This window comes from Phaethon aethereus (assembly GCF_964289735.1).
Source record: "Phaethon aethereus genome assembly, chromosome: 5".
NCBI classification, from domain to species: domain Eukaryota; kingdom Metazoa; phylum Chordata; class Aves; order Phaethontiformes; family Phaethontidae; genus Phaethon; species Phaethon aethereus.
Genome location: NC_138579.1, coordinates 44164791 through 44179598, shown reverse-complemented (window position 1 = coordinate 44179598; position 14808 = coordinate 44164791). Strand labels below are relative to the sequence as shown.

Below are 14808 nucleotides of genomic sequence, written 5' to 3'. Positions count from 1 at the left end.
CGACTCTGAACTGCTACTCACGGGATTCAAACCTGACAGCTCTCCTGCCGGCCTCCACGCAATCCTCTCTCATTGCATCAGCTAACCATGCTGCACCCAGGCATCAAAAGAGGAGCTGCTCTTTTTGTGGGGCGAGGTGTTTTGGATACTTTGACTTCTGATTCACTGTCAGTTCCATACATGAGATGAGTTACTAATAATTGCAAAAATACAATAAAGCAATTCTGGCAGGAAAAAAAGCAAGCGCCAGCTGGGAGAATACAGGATCCCTGGAGCAGCAGCAGCAGCCCTTCACCCCACTTTCCAACACTCTCAGCCCCCTCACCCCCTTTCTCTAAAGCTCCCCACTCCTCAAGAAGAAACCCTCTTTGTTTATCCAGCCAGGCAGCAGCTTCTTTCCTTGATTGTTAATAACATTCCAGGCAGCAGAAAACTCCACCTGGAAACCCCTCTTTGATGTCTCCACCCACTTTCATTTCCAGGCAGATTAGAGCCAACAGTGATGTAGGCCGTGGATTTCCTTTGCCAGCAAGCAAAGACCTTGGGAGTGCCGGGGGGCTGGCCCAACCGCTCATCAGGTTGCAGGGTCTTTGCATGCTGCATGCCCTGGTTGATGGAGATGTCAGACCTAGTCAGTCTAAGCAAACATCTTCCTCTTACCGCTATTAACTTGTCTCAAGCCGTGTCTTCACCACATCTATTCAGCGTACCTCTGCCAAGCTATCCTGTGAATCCTTCGCAGCAGAGACCATCTTCCCGTTGTCCGTGTGTCACGCAACACAGTAGGGTCTCTAAGTGCTTCAAGCTTTTTTCTTTTTTTCAACAAACCAACCAGAAGTCTGACAGAAAACACTCAGCAGCAGGGCACTGATTTTATCCTTGGAAGCACCAGCTGCCCTGGGGTGCTGGATGCACGCGGCTGAAGAGACAACCTGACCTTGCCAAACGGATCAGAGCTGCTGCCCATGCTACAAGCACTCGGGCGGATGGGAGGCCAGTCAGTCACACCAAGGACTCTCAGATTGCATCATGTCATCTGTGGGAAAGGGGGACTTTCCAGGCCTCTTAGGAAACAAAATAAGATGTCTTCAGATTCAAATTGCTAACTTTTAGGCACTTAACATAGGTGTTTAAGTCAGGAGATTTGATTCCTCTGGCTCTCTTTCTAGCCAGGGAAGAAAAGGGGGCTTCTTCAGACGGGGCTGCATACAGTAGACTAACCTAGACTACGGCACGAGTCTGAGTTAGGCGGTGTGATGATCCTTTCCTAGTTATTTTTGTGCTGGATTCTTCTAAAATTCTTCAGATTTTGGAGTTTTATCAGAGTTGTAGGTTTTTCTCTGAGCTTGACTCAGGCTGTCTGAGCTCTCCCTTGGGCAAGTCTCAGGACAGTGCTTGTGAGAAGTCTGGTGTTCACCAGCTCTGATGACTTGGAATAAGCCTTAGATTACACACCTGTCTGATAATCTGGGCAGCAAAACAGAGTTTGAGAGAGGCCGGTATGGAGTTTCTGGTGTAGCCTAAGCAGCTACAGTTCTACCTGGTATATGACATATTGCTTGCCTATTCCTCAACAGTTTCTCTGCATGTTTTTTTTCCCCTCTCCCTCAGTGCTACTGAGACCTCTTGACTCCATTTCCAGTTCAGTTGCCAGCCTCCCAGCTGCCGCACACAGCTTAACCCATACAGCCACTTGCGTGTTTTGTCTTCAGACTGAGGGCAGGAAGAACAGAGGGATCCAGAAATTCATAAGACTTTACAGCAGGACTCTGCTCAGCAAAAGTCAGACTGGTCCTCCAAACGAAAACCATCCTCAGAGAATGGCAGGACTTGCATTCCCGCTCCCCCAGCCAGGGGAGCAGGATCCTTTGCAACCCATCAGAGGACTGCAATGCAGCAGCTCTGGGCATTAAACACCTACCAACATGCTCGGCTGCAGAACCAAGAGCTGTATCAATGCAGCAATAATCTTCCTGACTTTCCCCAGGTAAACCTGTGTCTGAGGCTACCTGGAACCCCTCTGTAGGAAGTTTAGACCTCTGTCCACATTTCAATTGACCTGAGGCCGCTGGAGCTGCCCAGCTACCTAAACAACACTAGTGTCAAAATGTCTTAGGTGATAGCTGGATGCCTGCAGCTGGATAGCCCAGGGACCAGAGAGAAGGAGGCAACTGCAGATGAGCTTGAGAGGGGATGTTACTCTGCCAGCAAAGAGCTAAAACATATTGGAGAAAGCATCAGGAAATACTAATGAAGACAGACAAGGACAAAGGTTCTTTCTGATTAAGCTAGGCAGAGACAATGAAGCTGCAGCATACTGGAGCACCAGTGCTCACATGCTGCCTGCACCTGGTCCTTAAAACTCCACAGGTAGCAGGGTGGAGGACCTGGCCCTAGGAGGGTGGCAGGCTGTTCCAGAAGCATTCCAACAGCTCCAACACAGAACAGAAGCTGTACCATTAAAAAAACGCCAGCAAACTCAGGTTTGAATAGATCTGAAAAGAGAAAGAAAACCCTTGTGACCCCAGCCACAAGGGGCCATATCCGAACCTGGCAGCAAGCTGAAATAGGTCATATTCGTTCTATACTCCAGATGATGTGTCGAAAGCTTTCTAGCCATTCCTGGTTAGTTTTCAGGACTGCAACAAACCCCACAGTAAGCTGTCATGTAAGATAAGCATCAGATTTACAGTGCAAATTAGTCTCTCAGACAATGGAGTGAGCTAAGCATTTTGTTGGCACAGAGGAGCCCAGATTAAGGGCGAGACAGACAGCAGAGATGAAATACACAAAATAATCAGAGAGACAGACACACAGCCTGAGCAGGGGAACAATTCTGTTCCCTGGAGCCCACTGCAGCCCATGCTGCTCATGAAAGCTCCTCACCATCTGCCAAGCCCTTTTTCCTTTCCATCAATGACCTGGCCTTTTCAAGGGTCCCTTCAGCTTCACTTCACCCCATGTCAGCTTAGAACAGAAGAAGAAGCAGAAAAAGAGATGAATAAAAACGCATTCCTGTATGAACGCCGGTTCTCTGGGCTGGGGTCGGCACCCCACGCAACGGGCTCTCCTCCTCGGCCACGGCCCTCCACGGTCCCCGCTGGCTTCTCTCCAGGGGTCCTGCCTGCTGGGGCTCCAGACAAAACTGGGTTTTCTCCAATGATCCTGACAGTGTCTATGACTCAGGGCAGAAGTGAGATCAGTTTGTTGGTAATAAGAGATACAACTTTCAAAGCTGCCATGGCAACTCCTCAGGGCTTTGCATTGCATTTATTTGGAGAGAGAAAACGATAGTCTGCACTGGTGCCCACTGCAAATGGCACAGGCATTGTGCTTCTCCTCGGCCCCTGCTGGCAGGTGATACGACAGGCAGGGAGAACTCTTTACTTTAAGAAGCACTTGTACAAGTTGGTCTTTCCTACTAACTTACAGAAACAGCCCCGAGCCAGGAAAGTTATGTCAGGGAGCAGCATGTATGGGTTTGCATCTTCAGGACACTTCCATCCCTGCTGGGCCCCAGGCGAAGGAGCTGGGCTGGCTCAGAGACCAAAATGTAAACAGTCAATGTCATCAGTCTGTCCCTCAGCAGACATCAGAGGAAAGAATGAGGTCACTAGTTCAAGCCTGAATTACACCTCTGGCAGCTATTAAGTGATGACTGGTGGATTCAGGCAGGTTCCCCTACTTAGAAAAATGTTTGGTCTGGAGGAACAAGCAAGGGGTGGAGGGTCAGCTACTCACACAGTCTAGTCCCAGCTTTGCCCAGCTGATTTTTAAGCAACACTGAGCAAATCACTCTGACCTTTATTGCCTCTGCACCACTGTGATTGAGAATGTGTGATTTTCTAAAAGCCTTGGTTGTTGAGCCACAAAAAAACATCTATAGGAGAGAAGTTTCCAGTCCTGATGTTTCTTGGAGAAAAACCTGAAAGTTTAATTGAAGTGCACTCTTAAGGCTCTGAGAACCCCAAATGGATTATTGTTATTTTTAACCTTGTGATTTTTCCGAGCCTACCTCAATACCTCAATTTGAAGCACATGGGGCTGGCACTGCTGCTTCTCTTCCCCTTTTGTAAAGCAAAGTTGAAGCTAATGATCCCTATTTCCTTGTATTGCTCTGTTGTCACGAAGGTTAATTAGGTACAGTTGGTGCAGTGCTTTAACCGGGGAAATTGTGTTTGTATCATCATGACTGGGGCTGACAGATTCCCGTTGACGTTCTCGGTAGAGATGCCAATGACAACTTCCAACATCCAATTTATCTCTGGAGAGATTTCCAGTTTCCAGACAAGTCACCAAGGCAAGAGAAAAGCTTGCCCTCTCCCCACACACACCAGCCTGCTGCTGTGCAGCCACTCCTCCCCAAGCCTGTGGCGTTGCATGGGGTTGTTGTGACCCAAGTGCAGGACCCGGCACTTGGCCTTGTTAAACCTCATTCAATTGACCTTGGCCCATTGATCCAGCCTGTCCAGATCCCTCTGCAGAGACCTCCTACCCTCCAGCAGATCAACACTCCCACCTTCTTCCAAGCCTCCTGCAAGCAGCTGGACAAGGCTTAGCTGACCCTTGTGAGGCATAGCTGTAGCAAGCATTTATGCTCGAGATGAAGGAACTGCTGTTCACATCCTTCCTCTCATTTAGGATCAAAGATCTAGACCCTGCAGTGTCACAGGCAAAGTATTGAAGGGAGCACTACAACGTGTTTGTTTTTTAAACACTCATGCTTCAGTCCTGCCAGCAGTCCCATGCTGCAGCTGGTTGGAAATGGCTTCCCAGCCAGGCTTGGCACTTGTGCTCTCTCCAGCCCTGCTCTGCCCAGGCGCTGAATGCTACAAACCAAGATGGTTGCCACCAGCAAAAAGCCTAGAAATGCCACACTGAGTTTAGCCCTTGAGTTTTAAACTTTAGCTCTGCAATCAGCAAGACATACTCGTGTCTCTCTGCAACAGGACGGTTTGGGAAGCTGCTGCACACAGCAAAACAAGGGCAGCTGTCTCCACAGCCCGGCTCACCCCAGGGCTCTTCACTGGCACAATGAGCTTTAATTGTTCCTTGCACATGCCCCAGGAGCAGTATTAACTGCTGAAGCATCTACCTTGAAGCACTGAGAGACAGGGTTCAGGAGGGTAAATGAACAGCGATATGGAGTGGCTTGTCTTCCTCAGCTGAGCCTTTGGGGAGAAGCAGCCAAAGCTCTGACTCTGGATATGTGAGTCTTAGAGTTGGTTGGGAGTCTTCTGACTCTTTTTGTCGGGAAGCATCATGTCACCAAAACAGAAATTGTTTGCAAAGACACGCTGGTATTGTTGAAACTTCCACTGAAAAGAAAATTCAGGGAGATAGGCCTCAGAGCAGCTAACAAGCCAGTGGTTAAAACATTTGACCAGCCTTGAATCAAGCCCAAGGATGCTCTCCAGCCTCACACACACCCACTGATGGCCCAAGCAGCAGCTGAATCCCTTTTTCACTCCTTTTATTGAATTGTTTCACTTTGCATGAGATATTAATTGGAAGAGGACTATAAACTTGTCCTCTCACTTTCCCAAAGGCTTTCAATATGAGAGCCAAGATCTATCCTGAGACAGGTCTCTCATTCTCAAAAAAAAGTATCAGTTCCTTTGCTTTGCTCTCCTGCAGAAGACGACTGTTTTCTTGCTCCAGAAATACCTCTTTTATATAGCTGTAATGGCCTGCAAGGAACAGGCAGAATCCCCTTCACGTAGGATTCCCTGGGACCCTTTTCATTCTTAATTCCTTATTTCCTCTCTAGGTTTACAAGACTTCAGCTATTCTGGTGGCATAGCCATGGTCTCTAATAATGCTGAAGACAGGATGGCCCACAGCCTAGAGGTACCCACAGCCTAGAGGTAATGCTCCTTCTGCTCTAGAAAAACACAGGTGAGTTGCAGGACAGACAGCATTGTCTACTAGAAAGGACATGGATCAGGTAGGAGCCTGGAGACCCACCTCTGTTATCAGCATTATTGCTGACCTGCTGGGTAATGACTACATCTCCTCTGCTTCCCTTCCACCCCACTGGCCCGTTTCAGCCATGGGTGGTGTGACTGCCCAGACCTCACGCTGGGGATCCCATGCGCCTGCCATGGAGCGGGCCGGCGCAGGCTGGGAGGCAGGCGCGAGAACCAGCCCTGCCGAGCCCAGCAAGCTGGGAAAGGCGGGAGTACACTCTTTGCAGAGTGGAAACTAATGAGCACTAACTGACTGGGCTCTTGGTGCTCCTTAGAGACAACCTCTCGGCTCCCACTGGCATACTTAACCTCTCAGAAAAAACTGCACACTGGGACAAACTCCTTGAAAGGTTGCCATCCTCTGATATAGATCGTAAGTGCCTAAGGATGAGGACTCACCCTTTTTACAGGCCTGTACAACAGCTGCCTTAAGGAGACCCTTGTCTTATTTGAAGTAAATATTATCTCCCACCACAGCGTATAGATTGAAAGAAAGATGAGCCCACAGGAGAGTCCTAAAGCAAAACTAGAAGTGGCATTGCCTACTTGGGAAGAAAGAAATCTGGACATACCATTTCCACCTCCATCGCAACATGTCTTTTTCTCAATGTGGAACACATGCAGAAGGTCAGGCTTTTGCTACTGGCCAGACAGGTCGCTAAAAAACCTACAGGATGTCTCAAGACCAGTGACAAAGTGGAGAGATGATCCTGAAAGGCATGAGATTTCAGCTTGTCCCACAGAACTGTGTGCAGTGGCTGCTTCCTCCCCACCCTTGCCAGCCTCCGGGTCCTTCGTTAGAAACCACAACAGTGCATTACGGCAGGTATGAACAGCAAGGGACAGCTATCAGCTGGGCTACACCTTCCCTCTCACTTGTGTTAAAAGCATCAAAAGTGGCCATCAGACTTAGTTTGTTTGAACTTTATGTCGCTGTCTGCCTTCAATTTCCACTCTCTGCTCCACCTACAAGCTCCTGAATCAGTCAAGAGGCTTGCTTAAAAGCCTGACAAGAAAAAACACATAAAGCTGCACCAATGTCTCCTTTTCCTACTGGAGTCTCATCACCATGACACTGAGATTTTGGATCACAAGGACTGGAATCACCTCTTGCAGCGAATATGGGCTCTTGATCTCACTTGGGGATCTGTGGGTGGAACTGGAATAATCCAGTAGACTCAGTGATTTTCAGTGGCCTTATGCTTTAATAGTCTGAGGAGGAGAGCTTGCAGACATGAAATTTTATTTCTTACAAACAACCCTTCCTAGCATTTGTGCCCAGTCTGAAGAGACCATCTTTTTAAGCCTGCTCTTTGACCCATGCTAGCTCAGCTCTTGTCAGGACGTATCACCTACCCTGTCAATTCTGTAACAGTGGTTGCACGTTCTTCACTGAGCTCCTTTCAGCTGCTTGTGATAGTACCTGGCATAAAAAGACCCCAAATGAATCAGAGGCTCTTGTTAAACAGCCTTGTTAATTCAGCTCTGATAAAGACACAGGAGGAAAAAAAAAAATCAATATTTGTAAAATGAAAAGGGACAAAATCCATAGAGAAATAAAGGTCATTTTCACGGTTCTATGAAGCCCTTATAAACAATGGAGAGTAAATAACATAATCCGAGCTTATGTAAGAAATGACTTTTCTTCCATGCTCTAGTGCTACCCAGTGGATTTTAAACAAAGGCAGACTCAGCTAAGCCTCCTCTGTCCAGTGAGGCTAGCAGTCCTTCTCACGACAACATTGCTAACTCACAATTTATCAAAAAGTGCCTGAAGTTTGGTCCCAGCAGCAGTCTGGGAAGGGGCATGGGAGTGACAGACAGTCACCTCTAACCAGCAGGAAGGTGGTCCAAGCTGCCAAGATCAGACATCAAAAGTCTGCCCTTATCATTCATCAACTGTCATCAATATTTTGTGTACACTGCTACCTTATTATTAAAGACTTAATCTCTCTACCTTATGGAAACATGATTGTCACTCAAGCATTTTCAGCTGAGATATCCAACAATTTGTCCAAAAACACTCCCAGTAAAGTTGGGAACATATCCTGCCTTCCTAATAGGGGAAGACCCAGGTTCAGGCATTTCCTCTTCCCACTCCTGGAGCAGCTGAGCAATGGATGCTGATGCTTTCCAGCAGGATGGCTGGCACTAGTGAGAAATCCAGAAATTCCCCATTTATTCTGATTATGTGCTCCCCACCCCTCTCCAAGGCACATGGAGGAACTGAAGAAAAAATGGATGGTGGCTCAAAAATCCACAAATTTTAACTGACCTAAGGTCTGAGTGAAGATTTTTCGATTCAGAGAAATGACCCATTTATCCCAGAGGCTATCCAGGAGTCTTTCTGTCCGTCCAAAGGATAACAAGGCAGTTAAGCTAAAAGCTGTGTGCTACAGAAGCAGCTGAGCTGGGGATTTACTGGGGAGGCACGAATATGCTTGCCTGCTCACGCTTCAGCATGCCGGCAATGGGCAGGATAGGGTCTTTCTTATTCTGCTGGTGGTAGGTGTTCGATGGCGTAGTCTCAAAAACTCGTTTCCCATCTCAGCTGTCAAGGGGAGAGAGCTGCAGTCATGAGTGGGTAGGTCTGCTGCCTCTGGGAGCAGAAGAACAGGCAGAGCATCCCTCTGCACAGCCAGGCTGACCAGGGAAGGACAGGGCCCATCGGTGCCTCAGACGATTAGATCTAGTCCAGTGCAAAAGCCACACCCCAGCTCTACGCCCAAACCTCTCACGTGTCCCTTTGCTTCTGTCGCTTTGAAGTGAGCCAGCAAGTCCTACTCGTGTTTCCAGTGAGCCTGCCACGTGGAAATCTCAGCCCTGAATGCATAAATTAGAGGTAGCACTAACACTGCCCGAGGAGACATCAAACCTCCTCCTCTGTGCTGTGCAGACAAAGAGCTGCTGTTCAGGAATGTGAAGCTGCGAGTGTGACAGTTCCCTCTGCCTCCTTCCACATTGATGTTCTTGCTCTTTCCAGGGCAGATTTCAATATGGCACAGCAGGGATGCCATGCACACTCGGCTTCCTGGTGGTTCCTGAAGGGCTCTGCCTGGTGCTGCAGGTAAATTGGATTTCTTCTTTGACACTGTGGCAGGACTGCCATGGAGCCTGGATCTAGTTTGGCTCTCAGAGACGCTGGTATATCTACTAGGCCTCCCTTTGAGATTAGTGCTTCATATAGTTGGAGGAATATCTGGAATAAGAGAGACTCCTGCTCACCTCCTTGGCACAGCCACCAGCTCAGCCCTACATTCTCAGCCTCTCTCGAGAGGTCTCTCTCAGCTTGCTTTTCCCACTGCCAAGCAGTGATAAACAGGCTCCACTTTATCTGGAAGGGAGCAGCCCCTGCCGCCTCTTGGCTTTCTCCTGAGTCAGTCTTGACTCTAGCTCGGGGCACCCTCTGTCACTGCCTGGAGAAGACTGGTTGACCATGAAGTACCAGAATCGTAGTGTGTGCAGGCAGAGAGCCTGATTCCCTCCCTTGCTCTGTTTCCAGTTCTCCTCAGGAGTTTCTAGCCTGCAGTGCATCTCTGTGGCACTGGGAGAGGGCACATCAAACAAGCCCCTGCCAGTTTCAGCACGACCTTCCTTAACTCAAAGACGTCCCTTCAGCCCCGTGAACCCAATTCCCAGCAGGGATTTCATGTGAGACCAGTATCAGAAATACTGCTAATACTTCTGCTCACCTTCATTTTGCCAACTGTTGAAACTCCTCCCACATGCCTGACAGGGACAGTGATGTGCCGGGGAAGGCTGAAAGCCTGGAGTACCCGAGACCTCTCTGGGATCATTGCCCTTCTCCAGTACCTACCTGTTTTGAATCAATGCCAAGCAGAGCCAGACTTTGCTGTCAAAGCAAAGGGCTCAGTGGAAAAATTCAGCTGCAAACCTACAGCAACCTTTCAGGTCTCCACATTAAGACATTTACTGTCTTGATTCTGTAATGTAGCCCAGCCTGGCAATGCTGTCGTGTTTTGGCTATTGGAAAAGGACGGGCAACATTACCCTCCACAGATTCCCCTTGAATTTTCTTCTGCAGTTCTGTACACATGGGAAGCAACAGGGCAGAACAATTGATTCCTTTAAAAATGAGGGAGTATCCAAGGATGCTTTCAAGTACCACAGTACAGAGCTGTGGGATCTGTGTGCTGGGTACCTTCCCCGCTTTCACATCAGGGTGCCCAGCTCAGCTTGCGGTCCACATGCATACACATGCTATCCTCATTCTCGACAGGATAAAACCTTCAGAAACTCTAGATCCCAGCATGCCATACTCTAGCTGGGCTAGTGCATTCATCACAGAAGCTCATTTGCACCTTTATCTTCCTCCCTTTGTTTCCAATCAGATGCATACAGGGAATGACTAGAGTGACATGAATCTAATCAGAAGTTGATGCCACATCAGAAATCTCATCAAGCTATCTTCCAGTCCCAACAGGCCCTCCGCTGAAACAAAAAATCTTGCCATGGCCTGCAGAACCCCTGTGTACACTGTGTCCCCCACAGGGATTCTTAATGGGCTTGGTAGTCAGAAACTGGGTTTTATTTTAGAAAGTAGAAACAAAAATCCTTTCTACCTAAATACCCTACCAGCTCTTAATGGTGCTTTTCTGGACTTTTTTCCTAGCAACAAACCAACTAGATATTAAGGAATTCCAGGGAGAGAAATCTTAATTCTCCAACAACACTACAGCAGAGCCCAAATGGCTTAGGAGACCCCGCACACACATTTCATGCCTGCTGTGCACAAGCACACATCTGCTCAAGCGAAAGCTGCAGCAGCAGGACGTTTGCAGCCCTGTTCGCCATTCAGCGAGACCAACCTTTAGTGGCCCCTTTAGGGGCCACTTCAACCCTCAGATGCCTTCAACTTGGAAAATCCAGCTGACACCACGAACCCTAGTCCAGGCTGCAGAACTTACCATTCCTAAATGCTGAGCCCCGTTTCTGAAAAGGACTACTAGACACATGGCCTCCAAGCCGCACCTTCCAGATTTCTGCTTAAGAAGTTTTATCAAGCCTCCTGCGGCCGCATTCAAGCACCCTTCCAGCTAGGGGCCACAGATAGATGCTGTCTGCTGAGCACTAAAGGCTTGTAGCTCCTCTACAAGCTCCTCTACAAGCAACAACTTGGCTGCCTGAACTCCAGCTGGCTGATGGCAGCACCTGGATGCCGTCCAAAGGCAGTAAGTTTCTTGCAGCTGAATATGTTTAGTCCCTCTCCTAAGGCACAGTCTCCATTACACAGCTATTGTTTATGACCCCAATTATCTCCCAGAAACTGGTCCTTGCCCGCAGTTAATAACCAAGGCTAAGTGATCAACCGTTAGGACTCCAGCAAACTGGTTGTTAACTTCTCTGTCGACCAAGTTCAGAGTCTTTTACTGCTATTAGAAACTCAGATTAATGATGCGTAACAGAAATGAACTCTCCTGTGACACAGCCAGGTGCGGCCAGGTGAGGGGGAAAAGAATCACTCCTTTTTCCTGGAGGCATCAGCTGAGCAGGGCGGGCACGAGCCTTCCTTCAACTCACTTCTCAGCCTCCTCTGATATCCGGGAGATGACAAAGAATTATTTTGCAGAGTACTTTAAACTTTTCTTGGGACCTGGATCCTGTGGGCGGATCTATATGTAAAATGGGCTCACCCTCTGGAAACTGCTTTCAGGGACCTTTTCTAAACGTAGTTTATATTAATATATATTAATATTTCCAAATTCCTACCCTAGTATTTCAGATTTCCAGCAGCTAACAATAGTGCAGACCCCTGTGGGGCAGGAAAACGAGACCTCACTTCAGAAAGAAAGGCTATACAGATCCAGTATGCGGTGTGTTGAAATGAATCTAGGTTTCAAGGGGACATCTCTGTCCAATACCAGACGTATTGTCAGCCTTTTGCAGCCTTCTCCTCACAGGCTCATTTGTAAAGCAGCCCTTCAACAACTCATCAGAAAATAGGAGTTTCAATTCAGAAAAAGCCAATGCCGCTTCCTTTCACCGCTCTTTCTTGTCTTCTGAATGCTAATGGGAGACCATCAGCCTTGCGCTCACAGGCTCACAAGGGCCACTAGGTATCTTACAGGACATAATTTTCTCAAGGGATTCACTAACCCCTACTCCTTAAAGCACAGAAGTCTGACTTGGGGAAATCACCACCATGGTCTTGGGCAGCCAGTCTGTCCCAAACCACACAGAGACACGCTGAGAGCACCAGAAAAATAAACCCAGGCAGTGCAGCTGTGCAATTGTGCAGCTCTCGGACAAATGGACAATGGCATTTGAAGGGCAAGAGTGCCTAGAACAAGCGTAAGGATTCTTGCCTGGGTATGTACAACATTAGGAGTTGGTGCCTACAAATGACTTTGGGAGCAATGAGCTCACTGCCTGAATCTCGGAGCATGACTGTCTCCTCCTTCTGTCACAGATATGCAGGGAACAGGGGAAGGAACAGGGCACTGCTTGCTGAAAGGCCTTCTGCAGCCAACCTCTCCTGCTCCGATGCCTGCCCCTCCAGCTCCCTTCTGACATCTGAGGAGCCAGCACTGGGACATCTGACGTTCAGGACTCCTTCCCTGAAATCTGCCATATGCTGTTCAGAAGACATTTATTCTCCTACCACTCCGTGCATCAGCTAGGAAAAGGTAGACAAGGAAGGAAACCACTGGGAACAAAAGAGGGCACCTTTCCCCATCTGATAAATGGCTGGATGATAGAAGACCACAAATGTGTGTCACCATAGGTGAGAGCCGGGTGAGGATGGATGCCTCTGTGCTATCGGTAGATGGTGAAGGAAGACCCAGTGATACTTAGAGGAAGTAACAGATTTTCTGGTGGTGCGAAGAGGATGCAAGGATCATCCTGCACTGATGAAACAACACTCAAAAAATGGAACATTTCCTGCAAAAGTTTGCTAATACTTTTTCTGTCGTGCCCAGTCCATTCTCAGCCACAACCCCCATAACCATGCAAACATGGAGACACTTTCTAATGAAAGCTGAGCACTATTTATCATGTGTGTGGCTGCCACCAACAGAGGGGCTCTGTCAGTACAAACCCCAGCACCCAGCTGCCCCACGGAGGCACCTGAAGTACAACTGCAACAAGCACAAACGAATGCTTGTGGTGTGAGGCCATGCCTGCAAGTCAAAGATCACCAGCTAGTGACCACATAACAACTCACAGGGAGCCTGTAGGCCTGTATGGTCCAGCCGGGAGCTGAGCGGCTGGTGAGTCCTCAGCTGCTGTCCTCTACCAGGGCTTGGCAAGAGTGACGTGGCCACCACTCCCAGAGACTGCTCAGGCAGCTTTAAAAACACACTCTTTCATCCTTATGCACGGATTTACTTATTCATGTATTCTCAACAGAAGCACTAACAGCCATAATTGGATCCATTACTGGGGTTATTAGAGCTCTCAGTCACTGCCTCTGCAGCTTCGCGCCATGCTGGGGAAATGCACAGGAAGAACAAACAGGGCAGAGGCATGGCCAGCGGCAGGGGCTTTAAAAATTCGTTAAGTTGTTGCTGTGGCAACTAAAACAAAATTTCTGGCAGGGGCTGCGATGTGTGGGGAACTGTAAACTTCTCCATTTGTGGAAAACATTGGTCATGTCTCTGGAAGGGAGATGGAGGAAAGACAGAAAGAAGGGCTCTTTTCAGAGACTGCTACAGCAAGAGCCAAAAATGGTCTGCTTGCAAATTTATCCTGATGGCAAGCCCTGATGACGGTTGGATTCTGCATACCAGAGCTTCCCAGGAGCCAGTGCACTGAGACAGAGCTGGCGTGTATGGAAGAGCATTTCTAGGTATTCAGTCCAGCTGGTCTTCGTTGTCAGGAAAGCAACTGAACCGCTGCACAGACACAGGCAATGCTGGAGCCCATTCACCTCTACCTTCACCTGCCGCCTCTGCCCCACAACCTATCGAGGGTCTCCATGGAAAATGAAGCTCATCTGGGAATTAACTTCCATTGAGATGATAGATTCTGGAACACCAAACTTTCCATCCATAAACAGAGGGAAATGGAAAAGCAGTGGTTAGGTCTGGAAATACTAAAATTTGGCTGGAAAGACTGAACCTGATCTCAGAAAACACCGTAAGTTTTCAAGATACTCAGTTCTCTCTGAGCAGTCAGGACAGCAGTAACCACCTGGATGAAATGTCACACACCCTGACAAACTTCAGAAGGTGTCCACTACTTTAATGTCTCAACATGGGTTGCAAACTTTCGGGTTCAGCATCTTAAGTTTATGTTCAGTTACAACGCAGGACAGGCAAAAGCAGAATCAGCGTTGATTTAATGCTGATTGATTTAACATCAATTTAGGCTAAAGAAGCTGTGTAGTGCCACCTATTTCATTTTCTGGGAGATCCCCCAGTCCATGTCTGAGCCTGCTTAGCTAGCAAAGTCCAATACCTCCTGCCCCCCACCTTTCTGCTCAACGATCACGGTTCATCAGTTTGTTACTTATGAAGTAATTAATTTAGTTTGGAAACGCAGAACCACACAGATGCTGATGCGAGTCTCCGAATTCTCTAAAGCTTTGTGTATAGGTTGGAGCTATGAAATGGGCACTTTGAAAAAAGATTCAAGGATGACAGTGGATGCTGCCAGCAGAAAATTTGCCTACTGAGGGATATCATGTAGGCAAAATGATTGATGAGGATTTCAGTTTTTCTCTGGAGTCAGCAGCTTAACTACGAAGACTTTATTGCAAGTTAGACTCGCTTGGTGGGACTGATTTCCACTGTGAAAGGAGGAGCAGAGGAAATGGGAGGACAAAGAGACGGGACTGGCATCAGGTCAGCATGGGCGAGCAGCATCCAAGCAGCCC

At 48.2% G+C, this 14808-nt stretch overlaps 1 protein-coding gene across 1 annotated transcript in view; it reads right to left on the bottom strand.

The window, feature by feature from the left end:
- Nucleotides 1-14808, bottom strand: part of LOC309405398 (uncharacterized protein) — a gene marked incomplete at its 5' end in the record, with an annotated part of 204797 nt that overhangs the window by 1232 nt on the left and 188757 nt on the right.